This window comes from Halichoerus grypus, chromosome 6 (genome assembly GCF_964656455.1).
Source record: "Halichoerus grypus chromosome 6, mHalGry1.hap1.1, whole genome shotgun sequence".
Taxonomy (NCBI): Eukaryota; Metazoa; Chordata; class Mammalia; order Carnivora; family Phocidae; genus Halichoerus; species Halichoerus grypus.
Genome location: NC_135717.1, coordinates 174,973,645 through 174,997,585, shown reverse-complemented (window position 1 = coordinate 174,997,585; position 23,941 = coordinate 174,973,645). Strand labels below are relative to the sequence as shown.

The following is a 23,941-nucleotide window of genomic DNA, read 5'->3' as shown; positions in this document are numbered from 1 at the left end:
TCTCCTCCGCTCGCTTACTTCCCTTCCTCTCTGGGGCCCCGCTGCCTGGTTTCTGGGGTTCTGTCCAACCTCCAGATGACTCACAGATGTGCCTCTCTGGCCCTCACCTCTTAGCCTCAGTTCCGGCTGTTCTGTTTTGCCCTCCACCTAACATGGGAGCAAGCTCTCACCGCCTCTGACGACCGAACATTTCTCAAACGGAGCTTATTTTCTTTCTACCAAATCCTTCCCTTCCTTAACCACCCTATCATTGTCTTCCCAATCCCCCAATTTTTATGTCACTCATTTCCTCTTCTTTGCTGGTTTTGCTCCTGCCATCCTCTATTATGGAGCCTCGTGAATTATTCTGTCCGTAACTGTTCTAAGCTAAGCCCCTTCTTTCAATTTTCAGAGCTAAAATCCGACCCAGGAATTGGCGGCACAGACCTGAAAAGTGAGGGTTGAGAAATGGGCTGAATCCATGGTGGGAGGGAGAAACACGGTGGGGGGGTGGGGTGGATATGGGGAAGAAGTCCTCGATGGGGTAGAAATAGCAGACAGCTGTGTAGTCGGGCAGATGTGGGTCCTCAGCCTGGCTCAGCCAGCTCCATGGGGGGCTGCACACGAGTCCCTTCACTCGGCCTAGCAGATATTGTAAATATTAGTTGAAGTTAGCTCTTAGCACGCCTGACACGTGGTAGGTACCTTCCGGGAGAACTGGCCCAGCTCTAGCCTGACCCACAGTGCACTGCACGGCATGCTAAGCTCTGGGCCAGAGTTAGGCCCAGCTGCAACCCCAACGAGCTGAGCACCCGGCTTCTGAGGCTCCGTGATCTCCTCTTCAAATGGGGTTACTCATATCTGCTTTGTCCCTGGCACAAGGCTATTGGGAGAATCAAATATGGTGATGCACGTGAAGGGACTTTGCAAATGAGGACGTTTGAGTCTCAAGCGAGCTAGCCAACGATCATCCTGACTTACTAATAGGTACCTACTGCCTACATGTACTCCTTCAGTCTGGGTCCAAGGAGAACCCTCTCCCTTAAATGCTATTTTGTTCGTATCATTCAGAACCTTCTTAGTGGAGGCTTGTCAGTGTAGATGGTGGTTGAGGCAGGAGTTCTGGAGTAAAGCTGCTCATGCCCTAACCCCTGTCCCTAGAGCCACCAGCTGTGTGTCCTGGACATGCAACCTTGACGTGACCCGGTTTCCACAGCTGAAGGGTGGAGATGGACAGTGGTGATAGGACCATCTCATTGGGGAACTGTGAGCATTTAGCGAGGGCGGGCCTGGGGGCTCTGAGAACAGAGTCCAGCACACACAGCGAGTGCTCAAAATAGCTACTATCTTTATAATCAGACATTTCACGAGTTCACCCCACTACCCGAAGATTGTCCACACGTTCCCCCAAATGCATGGAGATCTCTGTCATCCGCTCTCTTGAGATGGTCACACAACTAGATGTCCCAGGTTGAGTGCCCCACAGCTGGACCCCCGTCCACAGTGACCCTTCCCCTTCCTCAGTGCTTCCCAACTTTGTTTTCTGTTATTTTTATGCTACGTAGAACCCCACCACTACAGGCAAAACCGCCCAGAAAAAAATGTTAAAAGTAATTGATGGTTTGGTCATTTGTCACCTCGGCCTCTGGGAGAGGAGACCTTTGTGCGAGACGTGGGACAGGAAGTGAGGCCCGGGTGGGAGAGGGGTTGGAGCGGCTCTCAGAACCTGCAGGAGGCCCCAGCGACCCCTCTGTCGCCTAAAGGCTCGGTTTGCTCTGTGCAGACGTCTCTCGTTTGTGCCTCCAAGCCGTAGCACACACCTTTCCTTGTACCTGGGGTGCTCGCCAGCCCCCCTGTGCCCCACCAAGGCCCCCTTTACAAAGCAGGTGGACACTGGCACTCCCACTGAAGCCCCCAAGCCAGCCCCTTGCCAGACCAAATGATCCTCTCTGTGGACACGCACTCCCAGCGGTCCTCGCTTTTACAACTCGAATTGTTACTGGCTTTGAACGTGTTTCCTGTCTCTGGTGTCTGTGCTTACGATGTTTCTTTCCTTTTTTTCTTTCCCTCAGTGACATCCACCCCGAACCCTGTACATCCTACCGCACACTTTGTTACGTGGCGTGGGGCATAGAACGGTGGGAGATTTTCGGGGTTTGCAGTAGAGAAGGTGAGACAGGTGGAAGAGGCAGGCGTTCCTAGGCAACCGTGAGAAAGAAGATGTTCGGGGGCGGGGGGGACAAGCAACATGCCTGGGGGTGCAGGGCCGGCCACAGTCACTCCCGAAAGGGCACCCCAGACCCCAGGAGGCTCAGCAGGCCAGGCTGGCTTCTTGCTCTCAGGCACTTTAAACAGGGGAGCTGCCCTACGAAAGAGGGGGGGGTTCATCCTGGAAGCAGGGGCAGGGAGCGAAGAGGGAAGGCCATTTAGCCGAAAAGCAAAAATATCTGTCATGGGGAATTTCGGAATGTTCGTGCCAGAGGCAGAGAGGAGGAAAGCGCTAGGTCTGAAAAAAGCCGCCTCTGTCTGGGGCAGCGGAGAAACCCGTCATTCGAGACCACCGAGTGCCACCTAGTGGACACCTGGGGAAGTGCTCCCTGCCGGGGGAGGGGGAGGGGAGGTGCAGGCTCAGGCAGGTGGCTTCTTAGAGCTCAGGATGCTGAGAGCAAGGGTTAGGATTAGGGTTAGGGCTAACTCTGGGCCAGGTGCTTACCTCCCTGAGCTCACTTTACTCCGTGCTTGGAGGACTCTGGATTCCAGTCCTGGTTCAGACACCAGCTGGGAGACTCTAGATCAGAAACTCTGTCCGTTGGGAAGCAGGGGAGGGTCCTTCCTTCCCCTCCCATGTTCTGGGATTCCCATTCGCTGCCAGCCCCTGCCCTGGCTGTCCTGCCCGCCCTCCCTGTGGAACTGGGGTGAGTGTGGAGGAAAGGCAGACCCCAGGACATGAGGTCCACCTTTAAGCTTTCTATTTTGCCTCCAGCAGAAGACTAGCTCCGATCATGGATGCCAGGCTATCGGCACAGAGCTTTGCTGGTGTTAAGTGCTCCAACAAAGATCTGTTGGAGGAAAGAGCACTGGATCTTGAGTCGGGACTCTAGCCTAGTCTAAACATAAGCACGTTGGGATGAGAGCTGAGCAGTTCTTCTAGAAGGTTCTCCCTGTTCCTTAGATAAAATTGGGCTCTCTACAATTCTACCCCATTTGTCTTTGTTTGGCCATCTGAAGCAATTCAGAATAACTTTTTTTTTTATTCCATACCTGCAAAGAGTTTTCACCTTCCCTGTGAATATTGTCATTTTGGGCTAAATGTGCCCAACTTCCTTCATTCTTTAGACCAGTGATTCTCAACCAACAATTTTGCCCCTCAGGGAACATTTGTCTGGAGACCATTTGGTTGTCACACCTGGAAGAGCGAGGCTGCTAGTGACATCTAGTGGGCAGAGACCAAGATGCCGCTCACCTCCTGCAGGGCCCAGAGGGCTCCACCCCCCAGCACACACACAAAGACTGATCCAGCCCCAAACGCATTAGTGCTGAGCTTACAGAGCCTTACCTGGGAGTTCTGAGACTTCTCAGCATCCCAGTCCCTCAGGCGGACATTTTCCATTTGTCGTGGATATTTCTACCATCCTATGTAGTACATAGTACAGAACCCCAGGCCAGCTCTGACCAGCCTAGGCATCTTGGGGGTCTACCTGCTGGACATCTCTCAGTGGAGCCAAAAGACTCCATCAGACTTCTTAGCAATCCTCTGCTCATACAGTCGGTACATTTTTGAACAAAGCACTTATCAACTCAGCCATGCACACAATTAAATTCAAGACACATACTACCTAGAATAGCTAGTATTATATTTTCACACACACACACACACACACACACACACACACACACACACACAGAGAGAGAGATATTGGGTAAAATGAACATTCCTATCAGATGGATTCAGTTTTAAATAATTACTATTCTATAACTATGTTTTTCTTAACCATTCCCCTCCACAAAGAAATGGCGAAGCCCGGCTGGAGCTCTCTAGAACAGACAGAACAAAGAGAAAAAAAAGATGCTTGTCAAGTAAAATATGAAAGGCGTGCTCCAAGCTCCCCTAATTACATCTTGGAAGGGAAGCTTTGTCCTATTGACATTCAGGATCATTTTTCATAAGCTCAGGTTACCCCCTTGAAGATTTTTAGGAAGTCTCATGATATGGAGACATTGTTCAAAAATTGGCTGCTTCACTTCTGCTAAGCAATGAGATTCAGAAATCAAATCCATTCCTGCCCACTTAGCTTCGAGCAGCGCCAGTTATCTTGGGGAAAATGAGTTGGCAACTTTAACTTGGACTTTTAAGAAGGCAGATGGTTTACCCTGCTCTTTTGTGTGTGGTTTTTTACAAAAGATCTCTGAGGAATCTTGGCTGAAGGTGTGGATCAACTCTTCTATCTGACATATTCTGTGTTCATAAACATCAGAGTATTTAGGGGACAACAGATACGGTTTTCATCTTCATAAACTAGAAGCGGAGGAAATAAAATCGCTTTCACCAGACCCTTAGGTCTTTCCTTTAGAATATAAAAATTCTAAAGTAAATTGTGGGTTCGTTCCTCTTGCCCTGCCCTGAATTTTAAGTGTTTGACTGCTTAAACTATCATTAAAACTTAATGAAATTAAACTTGCTTGGCTCTGTTGAATCTTGATTTATGCACATCTGTTTATCTGCTCATGGAGACTCTGGAGGAGGGTGTTTTTATATGGGGTCAAGATATTAAGACCTCCTGTTTCTGCACTAGGCCTTCATTCCTGGGAACAGGAGTGTCTAGCAAATAGGAATATATTATAAATCACATTTTTAGTGAGAATGACAAAGCTTAGTAACCCTCGCCTTAGGGAACCTGTCCAATTTGTCAGTTAAAATTTAGCCTTCTGATATAAAACGAGCCCATTCATGTTGTGTGAGGGCTGATTCCCCGCGGAAAGAATCTGTTTGGGAGCTGCCAACAATGCAGAGTGCTAGTAACGTAGGGCAGAGTACGTGGACCTCTGCAGAAAGCTTTGCAGCGTTTCCTCAGTTTACCACAGGGCCCCTCCACACTCATCCCCTGCCCAGTCTCACAGCGGCAGGCGGACGAGCCTCTGAAAACACAGGGTTCACACCCAGGGGAATTTCTGGGTTGCAAAATGAGGACACGGATTGGAATCTGTTACTTTCGTGAACCGGACAGTGGAAATGTCAAGTCCAAAAACAATGACCAAAGTGAAAAGCAGCTCATTGAAAGGAGAGGGTGAAGACAGACACACTTCCGTCCACGTTTGGGTCTAGACTAGACAGGCCCTTCTGGGATGGGAAGAGGAGTGGGGGTTGATCCTGAACCCTATCATTTGGTGGTTCGGAGAGTGTGCCGTGGACAGGTCCACCTGTCCAGGGTCTGTAGGCAGCCATGCAACGGAACTTTGTGCTTAATAACAACACCATTTTGGGGAGCAAAGAGGATGTGGTCTCTAGGCCCACAGCTCCAAATACTTTGTTTCCTCAGTGCCCCAGACGTGTGGTCTCCACGCCCAAACCCGGGGCGAGCAGCTCTCACCAGCCCAGTCACCACCAGGGACGGCACCCTGTCGCAAGCTCTGACACCCACAGGGCGGCTGAAATCACATTTCTTGTGACCCCCGCCCCAGGCCTTCTGAGTCAGGACCCCCGTGTCTCAGTGATTGGCCGCTCCCTCAATCAGGAACCACAGAGCAAGCCTCGGTGGCTTTGTCCAGTCGGACATCCAACATGGGCGTCCTCGCATGGGGGGGCTCCCCTGCGACCTCGGTGAACAGCTAGAACACAGGTTGGAATCTACAGAAATGTCCAGTCTGAAACAGCCCCTCTGCTCAGGTCCCTTCCGGCCCCCGACACGTCCCCGCAGAGCCTCAGGGACCCGCCCTCTGCCCCCGCAGTCTCCTCCACCTCTGACTGCTGAGTGCCCTTCCGACGTTGGCCTGTTTCAGCCCCAGGCCGGCGGCACCAGTGTGCGGACGGGGCCTGGAGGCTCGAGCCCGGGTGTCACCCCTCAGGTCTCACCCCCGCGTGTCGACGGAATGTGAGAATTCCACTAGGCCCGGACTGGCCTGCGTCTTGGCAGGGGAAGACAGCAGGACCATCCGTGAGCTGAGCTAGCAGGAGCGAGAAGAGCACAGGGCATCGGAGGCCCCTGATTCTGGGCCTGCCGAGCTTCCTCCTGGTTGTAGTGCTTTGGGTGTTTTGGTTAACGGCCCCGAGACTCAAGTGCTCTATCTGCAGAGCAAGGAAAGGGAGCATCTCTCTGCCTCTTCTCAGGGGTGAAAATGTTCTCACCATGCCCAGGCCACCAGCCCTCAGGTGGTCCTGAGCCTCTCTCCTCCTCCTCCCCCCCCCTCCAATCTGAGCACAGGGAGAGTGTAGACAATATTCTATATGGGGAGAGGATAGACGGTATTCTAGTTTTGCTCCTAAGGTCTTGGCAGACGTGAAGGCCTGGGTGCCCCCCAAGCTGAGTGTGGCTGCCCCAAATCGCCACAGATACAAGGCACCCAGCTGCCCCCACGGGCCACCTGCAGTCCCCCACGCCGGAACCCCCCAGGCTGCAAGCCCTATCCCTTCAAAGGGGCAGCTCCATGCACGGGTCTCCAAGCAGGAGCCAGCCAGGAGGGAAATTCAGGCACCACTTTCAACCAGCATCTCCATAGCCCCCTTCCTCTGGACACAGGGACTCTTCCCCAAGCCCTCCCTGCCCCCACCCCAGCCGCCAGGACTGGCTCTAATGATGCTGGGCTGCCAGCTTGGGACAGGCCGCTCCCTGGCCTGACCAGGGACCAGAGGGTCCAAAAGTCTGTATTATTGACTCTCCCCATTGACCCTGAGGAGAGAAAAATCCACAGGTCTTCCTAGGCCCTGCCCCGGCCCCTGGCTTTAAGGAGGCTTAGGATGGTTGTACCCTCAGAGACCTTAGGACCTGACAATGAAGTTTCCCCCTCGCTTGCCTACAGAGATCTCCAAGGACCAAGAGTATTGATGGGGAGGAAGAGGTAGGGAAAAGAGAGACTCCCTCTCTCCCTCCTGCTGCCCCCCTGTGCCCCTCTGTCCAAGGACACCCACCACCCTGCACTCCCCCACCTCCAAGGCTTCACTCCCTCAGCATCTCTTCATTCTTCAAGACCCACCTCAAAAGCCACCTCCTCCAGGAAGCTCTCCCTGGTCCCACCCTTTAAGCATGGACTACCCGAGCCTCTCTGCTCCCACCCGGTGTTGCAGGCACCTCTCGTTCGCACGTGACCTTGGCCTTGGCTTTCCTGTCTCCCTTCACACAGCATGTCCCTGCGAGGACCGTGTTTATTTAACCTAGAGACGTTTCTGACGCTCCTCCTCTGGCTGGCATTTCACGAGATTGCTCTCACCTTGGCGGTGCAAGCTGGGCCTCCAGAGCAGAGGACCTGTGCCGTGAGACTTCTCTCCGAACCTGCTGGGTGATGGGAAACAAGCGCTTTCTCCCCTGGGGCCTAAAGAGAAGGGTGGCTGGGATGAGGCCTGTTGCCAACCAGGCTGCGGTCCTGCAGTCCTCTGCTTCCCTGGCCTCTCTAACATCCTCGATGCGCACCAGTCCACCCGGGGGGCGGGGAGGGGGGTGCTCTCAACGGCCCTGCCAGGCAGGTTCTGGGACTGACCCTGGCTGCTGGAGGAGGAAGCGGAGGCACAGCGAGGTTAAGCCACGGGCTCGGGTCACACAGCCTGTGAAGGTGGTCTGGATCTACAAGGAGGGCCAGAGGCAAGACCCAGCTGGGACAGTTCACCTCTCGCTAGCTAACCTTGGCGGTGACCCCCAGGCCTGGTGGGCGCAGGAGGAGAAAACGCTGACTCACTAGGTCGCCTGGGATAATAGGAAGCTGAGACGCTCCCTTCAGGCGCAACCACAGTCTCCGGCCTGGGCCGGGCCCACGTCCCTCCCAGGTTTGCATCAACGTGGAGACCTTTCCCATCTCTGCACCCCACAGCACCCTGCATTTGGTGACTCACGCCTCCTCCCAGCCCTGTCCTTGTGCCACGAAATCTGGACATCGTCCTGGGTCCAATAGTGAGGCTTTACCTCTACTCCGATCTGTTTGTCAAACGGAAAGGTTGCTTTGTGTTTAAGTCAAACTATCCTTAATGCATTTTCCATTCTCTACAGAAACCGCAGCCGCTAATTTAACAAACACACACACACACAAACCACGAAGCGCACGTCTCTTGTCTGGTTGACCATTTTCTTTGATCCATTAAAATCTGAGAGCCGGTGGTCCTCCTTCGTCTCTAGAGTGAGGCAGAGAGGGAATAATTATCCATAAAGTGGCCATCCGAGTGTTTGCTTTGTGATGAAAGAAAACTTTTGAGAACTTGGAATAAAGAAGGAATATGTAAGCCTCTCCAGATCCCATCAATAATAATATAATGAATTAATGATTTACTCAAGTTTTATATGTCTATTTGCTTTGCTATTCAGAAGCATACAGCGTTTCCTTAGTAACCTTGACATCGGACCAAACTTCATTTCTCTGGGAACTGAAGGGCACCTCTCAAGGAAAGGCTCACTGCTTCTCCGGCTTTTTTCAGTGTTTGCAAAAGAGAAAATGATGAATGGGTATTTTCTGAAGGAGGCATTTCTCGTCTTTCCTTTCCTTCCCATTATCACTGAGATCTGACGTTTGAAACACCTACCGTATCAACATCTAATTCTACCGCCTCCCTCGCAAGCGATGCCTTTGGTCTTAACCAAATAGCATCCCTTTCGCCGATGGGTGTCGTTCATTTATAGGTGTGTAGGCGTGCACACGCACACGCACACACACGCATATGCCATCAACGTCTTACTGACAAACACAAATGTTGATTTGTTTTCCTAGTCGACTTAAAAAACGTCCTTGCACAGGACCGTGCCGTAGACTGAGTAAGTGCTTACACAGGGTAGGTCGAGGAGGATGGAAGTTTCTGGATGTGCCAACTAAAAGCCCATTTATCCACAATAGCTCAAGTGGCAGCAAGTCAAATTTCCTTGGCGCGAACGCTTGCAGAGGAATCTGGTCAGACAGACGAGGGTAGGTGGCTAAGAATAGAATGAATATAGATTGAGATGCATGCCCAGCTGGGTAACATTTTCTTTGATCTGTCACTGCTGCTCAGAATCTTCTTGTGGGGAGGATTTTGTCATTTTCCTTTTGGGGGACAGGTTACAAAAGAAAGGGAAAAGAGTGGGGGAAGGGCGATCTGCTTGCTGAGGAAAAACTAAAATGGGGGAGTCTGTGTTTTCTAGCAAGCAGGAGCCCAGGCGCTGAGAACTGTTGCCCCATTTCAATGAACGCCTTTCAATGTTATAGGCTTTTCCTTCTCTGCGGTCGCTGCCCTATCTCGGGTCCAAGAAGCACCCGTCGCAGTCCCATGAGGCTTTGTGCTAAGAGTGGCTCAAGGCAGGAGCCCTCTGTTTGCACCCAAAGAAAGCATCCTGGGGGGCAAGACGCAGCCCTAGGCCTTGGAAAGCTCCTGGCCTGACCAGCTAGATACCCGGACAGATATAAAATGGGGTGCTGTGGTAGACAGGGAAGCACACAGGGGTGAGGGCTCACTTGGCCTGAAGGGCTTTGGAAAGGTATTACCTGGACACAGAGGTTGAAGAAGGCCTTCGCAGGTGTACAAGTCAGGGGACTTTATGGCAAATATTGGAGTCCCAAGCTATCACGTCCTTTCCCGGGCCAGTAAAATACCCCCACAAGCAAACAACTCAGCGGGGTTAACTGCTCTGCTCCATCACCCCCATGGGATCCTCGCCTGGTAATTGTAAAAGCCGGTGAGGATTTTGCTTCTCAAATACACATCAGTCAGCTAGTCCTGAGGATGTGGAATATTAACTTGGGGTGAGTGGCCCCAGCTCTCACTGCGCGGGCCAGCGAGGTTGGATGACTCAGCGGGGAAGGAGAGCTAACCGAAATGGCCCAATTTTGCTGATCCCAGGTGTCCCGTTTGTCTAAAACGCACTGGGGATCTGAAGTTTAAGGCGGAAAATGTTAGAACGTCCTGAGTGGAATCGAGTTGGCCCGGAGCTCAAACCATGAGAAATCATCAAAAATTTCCCCTGGTTTTGTTTTGTTCTGTTTTTTGTCCGTTTGTTTGTTTGTTTTTACCAAACTTGGGCCTCCCTTGTCTACAGTCTGACCCAGGTTTTGAGGGAGAGAGCCCAGCTTGCTTGAAGGCTTGTAAGGGAACCCAAGACCAACCTGTCCTGCCTCCCACCCACTCAAGTTTTCCAGTAAAAATGTGACCAACACTCTTTATAAACTGTTCCCATGACAGGGCAGCCAACCCGCAGCCAGGTGCCTGGCAGATGAACAGGGAATCAGAGCTGGCTAGTGGCAGGGAGGGGCTGGAATAGCACTGTCCACCCTTACCAAACGTCACCTCCCTCTCCCCACCTGACCTACAGCCACCAAGCTGAGAAGCGAGGCATTGGAAGGCTCTAGAAACTCCCTGAGCCACGTCTCCGCGCCATCTCAGAAATGAAAAGAAATGGCTGGCTTCACTTGATTGTGTTCTGAAGGGCTTACAAAGAAGAGTCAAAATCAGCTGCTTAAAATCACTCTGAGAATGGAATATTCCTTGTCTTACTGCTGTTCATCTGGTTGGATTAAAGTCAGGCAAAGAGGGGATCTGAAACATTTCTGTACATATCGTGAGGCACACGCGAGGGGGTCCCTGGTCCTCTTCAGCGGGCGGAGGCTGCCTACAGCTTGTTTGCCTTGTCATCAAGCAGGCGCCTTTTTGGGGCCCCCGCCACAGGGCTTTCCTGGGAGCACGGTGGGGGTCTGGCTTGCAGATCTCTGCCCAGCCCCCGCCACCCAGCGGGAGAGCCAGTCATTTACCTCGGGTTTTCCCTGGGACCCCTCTCTCTCTTTTTTCTAAAGACCCAGTCAGGTGAACTTCAACTGGACATTTTAAAAAAGAAAGATCCACTGTAATCAAAGCAGGTGGTGTTAGAATACAGTGTCTTGATTAACCCCCATCTGAGAACATACGTTTCTCAAAGTATCAAGAGGCTCTAGAGTGTCAGGGTGAGGGGCAGAGAGCCCGGCCCTGCCCGGTCTACCCGCCAGCAAATGCTGGTGCTGACGCCACGGACCGCTCCCTGCCTCAGCCATCTGTGTTGGAGAGTTCTGGCCTTCTGCCTGGCTCTCCCATCCTTGTGCCCATGGTCCACATGTCGGGCCGGGCTGGTCTTACCGTCAGCACTTCTGGGAGTCAGAGTCACCGCTCCCAGGAAGCAGCGATGAGCTAGCTGGCTCCTTCTCAGGTCTGAGGCATCTATCAGCCCAGGCCCTCCCTGAGTCTTCATTTCCATGACTAATATTTTCCAGGGTCGACCCTGAACTACACACTAAGGTCGCTTCTCAAACAAAACAATAGCAGCACACTCCGGCTTGGGTGGCTGGAAGTTAGGTCACCATCCGGGGCTATCTGTGGGTTGAGAAGACAAACACTGGTGTGCCCGCCCACCCACCCCTGCCCCCATGAAGGGATTACAGCCTGCAAACCTGAACACAATGCCTTTCTGTATCCATCGCCTGCTCCGGGGGACAAAGAATCACTTTCAAGATGGGGTCAGCCAAAGGAAAATTAGACAACTTGCCCCTTGACCCACAGGGCAAAGGGCAGTTCGGGCGCCTCTCCGGTGGGGGGTGGGCAGTAAGCGGCCAAGGCAGGACTCGGTCTGGTCTGCTGGGTGGAGGATGCCAGGCCAGGGACGCACAGGCCCCTACAGGCAGCGCCCGCAAGGCCTGACTCCTGCGTCTCCCTCTGCTTGGAAGGCCCTTCTCCCCACACCTCTGTCCTCCTCTTCCTCTTTAGGACAGGGTCTGAAGTCAGAGTCAGAGTCTCCCACTCTCTAGCAGTATACAGATTCCTTTATTTCTCGCTCTGCTGATCTCCACAGACAGGATCTCTCTCTTGTTCCGGAACATCCTTTTTCAGCATATTCTGTTCTTGTTTTATAAATGTAGTATCTCCACCCATCTCACTAAGGGTCTTCATCAGCAGTTTCTGGGATTCCTGTTGTTTTATCTCTTGCCTTTTCCCTTAATTCTCTGTCACTCAGGGATTCTCCTCTGTTTGCTTTGGTCCTGATGCTCCGGAGCTGACCAGGCCCTACACAGGGGGAAGGCCTGAGTGGTGGGTTTCAGACGGGAGCCACCAGTGGACAGTGGCTCCCAGGTGTCAGAATATGGAAAGCTGGTCTTTAGGGAAGAATTCTGGGGGGAGAGTGGGGGACAGAGGCCGAACCACCTGGGGTTCGCAGTGAGTGTAGGGTTGACTGTTCTGAAAACTGGCTTTGAATTTATCTTGGGGAGACCCATGCTCCAATCTGCTTCTACCAGGTACAGCTTGGGCAAGTCTCTAAAGCTTTTGATGCCCCTATGTTCTGGTTTGAAGGAGATAATTCTGGTTACTTTTCATGGACCCTGCTCCCTCCGGTCTGTGTAACAACCACCTTATCCAGGCCCTGCAGCTGTGATGTGCACTGCTCATCTGATCACTGCCAAGTTAAGGGGCATTCCGCCAGGTCTGCAGGACCAAGGGCCGAGGGCATCCAGGCCCGTGTGTCGCTCATGGACAATGCCATGTTTTTCCTTCCTCCATCCTTTGTCTGCTGCACAAATCCCCCCAGCGCTTCCTCGAGGACAGACCATGTGTGGTTCCTCCTAATTGCAATTTACCTCATTTGCATGTGGTTTTTTCATTATAATTCCCTGAACCCAAGCAGCCATGTGGCTAGGGCAACTGAGAGCACACTTTCCAGCCTGCTCACTGCTGTCTGGGGGACCCCTGGCACAGCGTGGTCCGGCTCCAGCTGTGCTCTCGGCCCCGCTGCCCTGCCCCCCCCCCGCCCCAAGAAGGCACGGTCTGCAGAAGCCTCCTGCCTGTTTTGTCTGTCTCTCCACAGGGGCTCCATGACCTTTATGCGTGCCCAGACTCACGCATCCCCTCCCCAGCCTGGAGCCTGCGTCCCTCCCCCAAACAGCGAGCCCTGTTCCCATCGGTGCCAGCTGGGCTCACCTCTGGGGGTCTCGTGATGCCCAATGTCATGATGTGCGTGAAGCACAGAGCACATGGAATCCTGGGGACCCGTGATGACAGTTACCTGTTGTCACGCTCCAGTGGGTCTCCGTGCCACACTGGGAACTCAACCCACGTGTGTTGTCTCGCCGAGCTCTGTGCGCCCCCCTTCCTGCATGGGCCCCCCAGCCCCTCCATCTGCTCTCGCTCCAGCTACCAGCCACCTGCATCTGTCCTCGGGCAGCAAATGCTTCCTCCCCTTAAAACAGCGTTTAAATTAGAACTCAGGTGAATCTAATTGAACTACAGCTTAATTACAGCCCTTGGTTCCCAGCACGCTCTGCCGAGGGAACCAGTGAATGAATGAATGAGTGAGCCTCCACCCTGTTCCCACCCCTACAATCTACTTCAGGGATGTGAATTTTAGGGCCACTTCACAGTTTAATTGAGATAATCGGTGACGAAGGGCGAGGGCCAGATGCAGTGAACCAGCCCATATAGAAGCTCGAGCCACTTTGAGCCACGACTTCCACACTTTTCCCTACAGCTATTAAGTGGCCCAAAAGGCCGAACTTGCCCCGCAGACCCCCCCCCCCCCCGGAGGAGGAATAACTGTGCTGTGAGATTCACAGAGGGAGGACGAGGTGGGCGGGGGAGTCATCTATGAGGGAGTAATGTGAGGTCAGGTGCCTAAACTAGCTAACTCTTACCCAGCTAGACTAGTTAGCGGTGGCCCGCCTGACCACGGCATGTGGCCGGCCCCAGGATCGTCCTCATTTCTGACAGAGGAGCGAGGGGAGGGGCGGCCGGGGGGAGGAAAGCCCGACAATAACTCTCCACATGACAGACTGAGTATAAAAGGTCGCATTTCTAGAAGCTGAGCTCATTAACACTTTTATGGGGGCTGGGGGCAGGGGAGGGCGTGTTAAGCGACAAAGAAAGGAGAAAAAAGAGAAATTCTGCATTTTAATTCCAGCTCAGCATCTGACCAGCTTTGTGACCTCGGCCAAGTCATTCACGTGCCCTCCGATGTCATTTTCTCACCCCTTGCCCAGAATCTAGCAGGTTCTCAGTAGAAATTGTGGCCGAGACCCGCATCCGTTGTTCAGGTAGGGAGAGCGTATGACAAATTACAGGGGCCGTGACTGCTCATGAGGACGGCCAGCTCGCAGGGAGGACTCGGCGCGGGACTAGGTACTGCTCACGGAGCAACCACAGCGCGGGGCGTGCGTGAGTGCTCCCACGTCCGCCACCAGGAAATAGAGAGCTGAGAGGACGTGTCCAGACCCAACAGATGTCAGGTAAGAGGCTGCACGTCTCTGGGTTTTTCCAGAGGTTGCTTGCTTGGAGCCATTTTCAAACGCCGTACCTTGTATCTCCCTGAAGAGATGTGATGCTTTCTGCTGGATAGGCCTCTGACGGCTATCGTAGCATCACCAAAAAAAGAGAGAGAGAGAAGGAAGGGTTCTTTTTAAGGGTGCATGATGTGCTGGAGGGGGCCCCAGAAAGGCTCTTGCTGCAACGTCAGGGCCGCCACAAGTCACACTATTTTTATTTGTATTTTTTTTTCACTAAGTGTATTCCTCCTGCCAGAAAGTATGATCGCTGAGCTTGAAGCAGCCACAGATCTGTCTTGCCGAAGTCAGTGAGTTTACCTTTAAGTCTGTCCAGAGCGGTTCCCAGTGATTTCCAGGTTGGCTCCATCGAGGAGACAGACGCAGAGAGCCATCCCCACCGGGGCCCCGCCCCAGTCACTCGGATCAGAAGCATCCTGGGTTTCTAGAAACCTTTTACAGAAGTGAACATGCCTTACCGCGGCGTTTCCATTGATTTGTTGTGTCCCGTTTCGTTAGAGGTTTGGGGGTTTGTTTTGCTTCACACAGTCCCCGAAAAGGAATCCAGGGCGAGACCTACCCAGCAGATAAGCGTCGCCGCAGAGGCCGCTCCCTTGCCACGAAATGTGTGTGGCCCAGGCCCTTGCAGATAAGCCAGCTGTGCCAGGGGAGCTCGGGCTGGAAACACACAGCGCAGACCTGGCCTCGCCCCGTCCCGCCAGCGAGCCCCAGGGCTCTGCAAGAAGGGCGCAGACTTTGCAAATGTTACATCTCAATATCGTCAGTAATTGCTTTCAATGGCATCAGAGGCTGTTTGCTGTTTTGTTTCTTTCGCCCCTGTTTACCCCTCCGCTCTAGATCCAGAGGCGTGGGCTGTGCTCAGAACAGTAACCGTGCCGATGCTTCTTGAAAAAGAAACCCACTTCACATTCGGCACATGAGCTCCTCAACCCTGGTACTCTCCAGGCTTCTTTCCCTGGCGTCCACGCCCGCCTCCCTCGACTGACTTTCAAGAGGGGTGGGCGTGCCACACAAGAGCTATTTCTCGCACACATGTTCCATCCTGGAGCCTGGCAGGCTTTGCCAAAGATGACTCAGGTAAACATGTTATCAAGCCGAGCTGCCAGGAGCCCTGCGATGATCCGGCCAGTACAATCACGCCAGGCAGCCACCTCTACGCACCTGCGCAGCTCCCAGAAATTCCCTGGCTTGTCTGCACTAGAATCGGGAGGTGGGAGAGAAGAAGAGCAGCTGTTGGTTTACCCCCCCAACCCCCCACACCCACAGCCCGGGAGGAGGACGAGGAGAGTGTGAACGGAGCACAGAGGGAGAGGAGGAGAGCCGGTGAGCATGAGGAAAGACTCAGGGTGCCAAGTTCTTGGCCGGGGGCTGGGAGGACAGCCAGGAACAAAATAGATGTGCCCACGCCTTTGAGGAGCTCATGGTCTAAAAGAGGCAACACACATACATTACAAGATGACATAAATAACAAGAAGACTCATTATGCCATCGCAGTGTATGGCAAGTTCTAGAAAGAAAAAAAGAAGGAAATGAGAGGAGATGATGAAAGACTATAAAGGGGAACCGATTTGAATTGGGAGGGGGTCAAAATGGACAGTTTGAAAAGGAATGTTTGAAACGGAGTCCTGGGAGAGTGGAGCGAGCCAGGTGACGAGGGCCAGGGCAAGCATGCTGACTGAGGGAACAGCGCAAAGGACTCCAATGTGGGAAGGAGTTTGGGCCATCTGAGGAATGGAAAAGAGGCTGGTGGACCCAGAGTACCAAGAACATGTATACCAACATTGGAATGACGCACGTGGAAGGTGGCAAGGGTGACCTGCAGATCTGTGAAGCATTTGCATTTTTGTAATCCAGGAGACAATAGAATAACATCTTTAAATTGTTGAAAGGGAAAAAAAACACCCTGCCAATCTTTTTGTAGAAGATATTTTTTTCAGAAATGAAGGCTAAAGCAAAAATGTCTTCAAAAGCTAAGAGAATTAGTTACCAGGAAGTCAATACACAAGAAATCCCAGGAAGTCCTTCATGCTGAAGGAAAGTGACCCCAGATGGAAGCACCAAACTGTAGAAAGGAATGAAGAATCGGGTAAATATAGGGTAATATTAACTATCTAGAGAAATAATAAGTGACCAAATGCTAAAATGCATGATATCTATGGCACCAGGGAAGGGATAAATGAAATCATGGAATATGTACCAAAATAGACCATATGCTGGGCCCTAGAGCAAGTCTCAACAGATTTCAAAGGGCTGAAATCACACATTTCATTCTCTGTGCATTCTCTGACCACAGTGCAATTAAACAAGAAATTAATAACAGAAAGATAATTGTTGAATCCCCAAGTGTTTGGAAATTAAGCAACACACTTCTGAATAACTCACAGGCCAGAGGAAACATCACAATGGAAGTTAGCAAATACTTTGAACTGAATGATAATGAAAATAAACGTATTGAAACTTGTGAGAAGCCACTGAGGAAGTGCCCAAGTGAGAATTTTTAGTTTTAAATGCATGAGCTAGAAAATAAGGGGGTTGAAAGTAGGTGATCTAAGCCTCTGTCTCAGGAAAGTAGAAAAACCCAGTAAATTAAATCTAAAGAAAATGGAAGGACAATAGTAATCAAGAGTTGACATCAGTGAACTAGAGAGGAGAAGTACAACAGAAACAACAACAAAACCAAACTAGGTGTTTGAAAAGATTAACAAAATTGATAATCCCATCAAGACTGATCACGGAAAAAACCCAGAAAACATAGCCCCAGATTTTTTTCACATCAATACTGGAAATAAAAGAAGGCCATCAGTACAGAGCCTAATACATTTTAAATGGGATAACAGGATATTATGAACAACTTTATGCCAATAAAAAGGACACCCTCAAAGAAATGGACACATTCTCTAAAAACCACAATTTAGCAAAACTAATACAAGAAGAAATGGAAAATCCTAAGCATCCTATACTTATAGTTTAAAATAACCAAATCTGAAATGAAAAACCTTCTCACAAAGGAAACTCCAGAGTCAGATGGTTCCACTAGTCATTTTCCAAACACTTAAGGAAAAAATAATACCAGTCTTACACAAAGTCTTACAGAGAAAAAGAAAAAAGAACACCTCCCAACTCATTTTATAAGGCTGGCAAAACCCTGGTATTAAAAATTGACAAGGACATTACAATAAAAGAAATTTACAGGCTTATATCTCTCAGGAATGTAGATGAAAACCCTACATAAAACATTAGTAAATCAATCTAGAGATACATTAAAAGGATAATACTTCTTGGCCAAATAGTTTATTCTAGAAATACAAGATTGGTTTAACACTTGAAAATCAATCAGTGTAATTTGTAACAGTAACAGAATAAAGGATAAAAAAGTATGATCATGCCCACTGATGCAGGAAAACATCTGATGTATGTATTCATGATATAAACTGTCCATCAATTAATAATAAAAAGAAATTTCCTTGTTCTGATAAACAGCATTTTAAAAAACTCTATGGTTAATGTAAATGAAACTACTAAGCACTTTCCTCTTGCCCACTATCACCATTTCTGTTCAACACGGTACTGGAAGTCCTAGCCAGTCCAAAAAGTCAAGAAAAAGAAAGAGATATAAAGATTAGGAAGGAAGAAAGGAAAACTGTTTTTATTTTCAGAAGGCATAATTACATACTAGAAAATCCAAAAGAATCTGTAAACTACTAGAATCAATAAATGAATTTAGCCGCATCACTGGATAAAATGTCAATATATGAAATTTAGCTTATTTCTACATACTAGCCAATGACTAGACAATGAAATTAAAAACAACTTACAGTAGCATAAAAATATAGAATGCTTAGGAATGAATCTTTTGAAAGATGTGCAAAATTCACACTGAAAACTACAAAACATTTCTAAAGAGAGATTAAGGAAGGACCTAAATGATTGGTGAGATATACCACATTCATGGATTGAGAAGTACAATATTGTTATGATGTCCAGTCTCCCAAAGTGATCTACAGATTCAATGTAATTTCAATCAAAATCCCAGCCGTGTTTTTGTAATGGATATTGACAAACTGATTTATATGGAATTGCAAAAAACCTAGAATAATTGGGACAATGTTGAAGAGGAAGAACAAAGTTGGAAGACTTACCCTAGTAGATATCAAGATCTACTAAAAAGTAACCAAAATTAAGTGCTAGTAATTAAACAGTGGGATATTGCTGTTAGAATAGACAAAGGCCCATGGGATCAGATTCAGAGTTTAGAAACAGACTCACACATTTATGTCCACTTACTTTACAATAAAGGTACTTAAGCAAGAGAACGGAGGACAGGTTGTTCTTATCAATAAATGATGGTGATTTGGATATGCATGCGGAAAAGAGCAGATCCTGACCCCTACCTTGTAGCATAAACATTAATTCAAGATGAACTGTATTCCTAATGAGAAGGGTAAAACAATAAAGCTCCCAGAAGAAAACGTAGGAGAATATCATCATGGCTTTCAGATAAGCACAGATCTCTTAAATGACATAAAAGCCATTAATCATAAAACAGCTGAGTGATAAATGGGGCCTCATCGAAATTAACAATTTCAAATTAACAAATTAGCAATTAACAAATTCATTAAGAGAAAGCAGTAAGTGAGTGAGAACACAAGCTGTAGGCTGGGAGATATCTTCAGAGAAGGATTCACAACCAGGATATATAAGGAAACTTCACGAATCAATAAGAAAAAGACCAGCAACTTGATCAAAACTGGACAGAAGACTTGAGGAGCTCTCTCACTCAGGATTTTCAAATGACCAGAAAGCATAATTGAAGGGGCTCAGCCTCATTAGCCATCACAAAAAAAATTTCAAGTTAAAACCACAATGAGATATGAATTGGTTAAGAAAGTACTTGAAGTCATACGGCCAACCGGAACGGCTAAAATGAAAGTGTCAGCAATTCTAGCGTTGGCGAGGCTATGGAATGAGTGAGCCTCCCATGCGATACTGTAAATTGTATACCCATCAGAAATGGGAGCCTGCGTCCACTAAAAGACACAGACGAGGAAGTACATGGCAACTCTGTGATAAATAAATTGTAGTTCATTCACACAGTGGAATACTACACAGTGATCAAGAAGAATGAGACATAATATTGAACCAAAAAAGCCAGATACAGAAGAGTACATTCTACATAATTCCATTTATATCAAGCCCAAGGCTAAGCAGAATTGTGGCAGGAGTTAGGACAGTGTTCACCACTGGGTGCTGGGCCATGGGAGCTTTCTGGATCCTGGAAATGTTCTATATTTGGGGGGGGGTGATTACGTGGGTGTATACACATATAAACATTTTTTTCTTTTTAAAGATTTTATTTATTTATTTATTCATTTGAGAGGGTGAGCGAGAGAGAGCGAGCAGGCGGAGGGTCAGAGAGAGAGGGAGAAGCAGACTCCCCACTGAGCGGGGGGCCTGATACGGGGCTCAGGCTTGATCCCAGGACTCTGGGATCATGATTTGAGCTGAAGGCAGACGCTTAACCAACTGAGCCACCCAGGGTCCCCCATTCTTTTCTTTTTTTAAGACAGAGAGAGAGTGAGAGCGTGTGGGCACATGCTAGCAGGGGGTGGGTGGGGGAAGGGCAGAGGGAGAGAATCCCAAGCAGGCTCCACGCTCAGTGTGGAGCCCAACGTGGGGCTCAATCTCACAACCCTGAGATCATGACCTGAGCCAAAATCAAGAGTCAGATGCTCAACCGACTAAGCCACCCAAGCGCCCCAAATATAAACATTCTTTAAGTTGTGTGCTTAAGATTTATACAATTCACTCTATTTACATTAAACCTCACTTCAAAACAACAAACTAAGACCCAAGTGTAGAAATCACCTTTTTACGAAATTATTGTAGTTGAACCAAAACTTCTATGCACCTCATCAAATATTTTATTAGCAATGTTGCACATATTCTTGTGGGGGAACAGCTCCGTTCTGGCTCCTGCCTGTACCCACACATGGGTCACATGGGCAAAGCTTGAAACACAGCTGGTCCAAGTCCTGGTCTTGTGGTCCTCCTGGACCATAGGAGCACGGGAGGCTTAGGGGGAGCGGCCACCACACCCTTTGTCACTCTCTTCCCTGTCCACCAAGGAGGCTGTCATGAGACAGTTAGTGAAGCAATGTGATATCCTGTTTCTCACCCCGTCCTGAGTTCTGATGAGGTATGAGACTTCCTGCCTTGACCCCCCAGGGTACAACTGCACGATATGAAACCACTTTGGGCAGTCCAGAGTCAGCTCCCTGTTGCTGGCACCAGGGGTTACTCTCCCTTTCGCTGTCTACGTAAGTAACAAACCGTGTAAATCCAATAAGGCTCATTGTTCTTTACTGCTGGTTCCATCAGGCCTTGGCCTCGCCTTGCCTTGTGATTGCCAATTCTTACATATGGAAAGTGGATCGTTCTATTCTAGGGGCTATAAAGGGAGCTGGTATTTACTGCAAGCTAACTGTGCGGCGAACACCGCACTAGGCTTTACGCCTGTAACTGAATTTCCTCGTTACAGATTTGCCTTCAGCTCTTTTGGACCACGATCACGCTCTCTGTTTATCTAATACTTTGTTGGCATCGCGATCATTTCTGCCTGTTTTGTGGGTTTGCATCCCGCAGAGACTAGGTGGGCAGAACATCCAAGTCAAGCCCTTAGGAATTAGCCCTGCTGATCTGCAAGACACCAGCCAGAGTAGTTCTGAGAAGGGGACGGTGATCATTGTCCCTTAGAGGCTGCCCTCCACAGATGGAGGGCAGTCCGGAGACAGGCTGAGCATGCAGGAGGGTGTCTGGAGTGACCTAAACCGACAGGACCGTATTTTTCACCGTATGCTGATGGGGAAGGTTGGGGGCAGGGCGCTGTGTGTCAGGTGCCCTGCTAGGAGCTTTCACTAGTGGAATCGGGGTCCCCGAATGAATCGCAGAGAGGTTTAACCACGTGCCCACACCACAGAGCTCACGGCGGTGGAGCCAGGACTCAAACCCAGGCCATCTGCTTCCGCGGCGGGGGTTGAGAGACTAGCTCTGTGGTGCTCCTGTCCCTCACCGGCCGCCGGGCTCTGCCCCGCTGCTCAGCTGAATGCGGGGCTGCTCCGGGGACAGGGCTCACCTCACTCATCTCACTGAGCGGGACTGTGTTAGCTGCGCCCCGTGGTCAGCGTTTGTGCTACTTTGATTCTCCTTGGAGAGCCCTAGAACACAATCAACTTTGGTAGGAGGGCACGTGCGTCCAAAGGAGGAGGCTACTACATTAGCCCTCCACCAAGAGAAAAATAGCAGAGACTGGCGTAGGGCATTTTCTAGAAGACAAACATTTCAGTGTTCATTTTCGGGTGATTTCTTTTTTTTTTTTTTAATTGTGATAACATCTACATACTATAAAATTTACCACTCTAACCATTTTTAAGTGTGCAGCTCAAGGGTGTTATTAAGGACATTCACATTGTACAACCATCACCACCATCCACCTCCAGAACGTTTTCCTCTTTCCAAACTGAAACTGCTCCCATTAAGCACTTCCTCATTCCCTGGCGCCCACCACTCTACTTCCTGTCTCTATGAACTTGACTTCTCAGGTACTTCGGGTGAGTGAAATCCCACAGTACTGTCCTCTTGTGGCTGGCTCGTTTCACTGAGCAAAATGTCTTCAAGCTTCATCCACGTTGTAGCAGGTGTCAGGATCTCCTTCCTTTTTAGGCTGAACAATATTCCATTGTGTGGATGGACCATATTTTGTTTATCCATTCAGCCACCGAAGGACATTTAGTTTGCTTTTATCTTTTTGGCTCTTGTGTCAGGTGATTTCTATTGTCATATTCTCTTCACCTTTTACAAAATAATAATTTATGCCTCATTAAAAAATAAAAAAGGTATGAGGGGTGCCCAGGTGGCTCAGTCGGTTAAGCGTCTGACTCTTGGTTTCGGCTCAGGTCATGATCTCAGGGTCCTGGGATTGAGCCCCGCACTGGGCTCAGTGCTGATTGGGGAGTCTGCCTGAGATTCTCTCTCTCCCTCTGCCCCTCCCCCTGCTCGTGCTCACGAGCTCTCTCTCTCTCAAATAAATAAATAAATCTTTAAAAAATAAGCAAAAAAGGATATGAGATGACTTCCTCTAAAAAACATGCTTTATTTAGAACAGAATAGAGTAAGATAATGGAGATCAGAAACAAGGCAGGAGGTAAAATTAAATTTTAAATGTCAGATAGGGTATTACTCAATTGGACATTAAATTTAGACTTGAGCTTCCTAGTGGCCAAAGTGAAAAGGAATATATTGAGTCTCAGGATTCTGAAAGCATATGGTGCTTTTATTAGTAAAGTCAGTGGAGTTAAATTATGACCGATTCATTGGAGGTTTCTTTGAGAATTTATTTCTCTAAATATTTGTGAAATTGAAATGAGTTCTGTCTTAAATATCCTGGCGCATAGAGGAAAAACTGACAAAAGAGATGAAAACAAAACTTAGTCCAGTAAGTTGCAAGAGACAAGTAAAGAAACTGGCTTCCCCTGGGCCTAAAAGACCCCCACACCACTACCCTGCTGGCCACTGTGCCGCATTCACTGTGCCTCCGGGCCTGGCTCTGGACCTGTGTTACTGAAGATGCACAATCAAGATTTGCTTAAAATTAAAAAAAAATAATAATGGTGCATGAAGTGACATTTACTGAGAGCCCACGAAAGAACCAGAACAGGTATTCTCTGAGCAACTCTGCCCGGCCAGACACTGGGCACGGTGGTTTACATTCACCATCTTGCTTCCTTTTTCCCAGAGCCCCATGAAGCAGCAGTGATTGGACCCATTGTTCGGATGAGAACATTGACACAAAGAAAAGTCTGAGGAGGATCTTGACACGAGCTGGAGAAAAGTGCTAGGCATTGGGTGTGGCCCTACAAGGAGAAAGGAGGAAAGGACCCCTTTCCAGGCATTCAGCACCGGAGCCGCACCTTCTGGAAGGTTTTGTGCCCGTGCACAGAGGATCCCGTCCTGCATCCATGCCTGTTGGCTTGGTTATTGTTGTGCTGTTGTTTTTATCCTAGGGATTTGCATACTAAAATTCAACTGATTTTTATCCAACGGAACTGAATGTAGTTGGTAAGGAGGAAAGACTGGCTACACAGAGTCCATCAGAGCTTAGGCGGAAGGCCGTCTCTCCTGTGTGTCTGTCTGCAGTGGAAAGAGCCTAGGAGGGCCCCAGAGGAGGAATTGCTAGGCTGGGGGAGTCCCTGAACTTCTGAGGCTCAGGTAGGTCCTCTGCCAGGTGGTATTACTGGTAAGGACCTCCCAGTGCTGCCTGGAAGTGGTGTATGGTCTTTCTCTAAAGAAACCCATCCTGGTCCAGTCGGAAGTGTCTTTTCTCTTCCAATCTCTGTTAGAAACAGACTTTGTGAGCAGCAGGTGGCTTCCATCCCAGAGCTCCGCAAGCCCGCCTCCTGCGGCCGGTGTCCTGCCTCCCCTAACCACCCCACCCCCGCCAACGACCACCCGA

The 23,941-nt window shown here is 49.5% G+C and overlaps 1 long non-coding RNA gene across 1 annotated transcript; it reads right to left on the bottom strand.

Moving 5' to 3' along the window:
* Window positions 1-14,031: 14,031 nt before the first annotated feature.
* Window positions 14,032-14,956, bottom strand: LOC118553546 (uncharacterized). The gene is made up of 2 exons (XR_004926091.2): window positions 14,892-14,956; window positions 14,032-14,500 (listed from the first exon to the last, which is right to left on the bottom strand). It is a non-coding gene; the product is annotated as an uncharacterized LOC118553546 (long non-coding RNA).
* Between the last annotated feature and the right edge of the window lie 8,985 nt (window positions 14,957-23,941).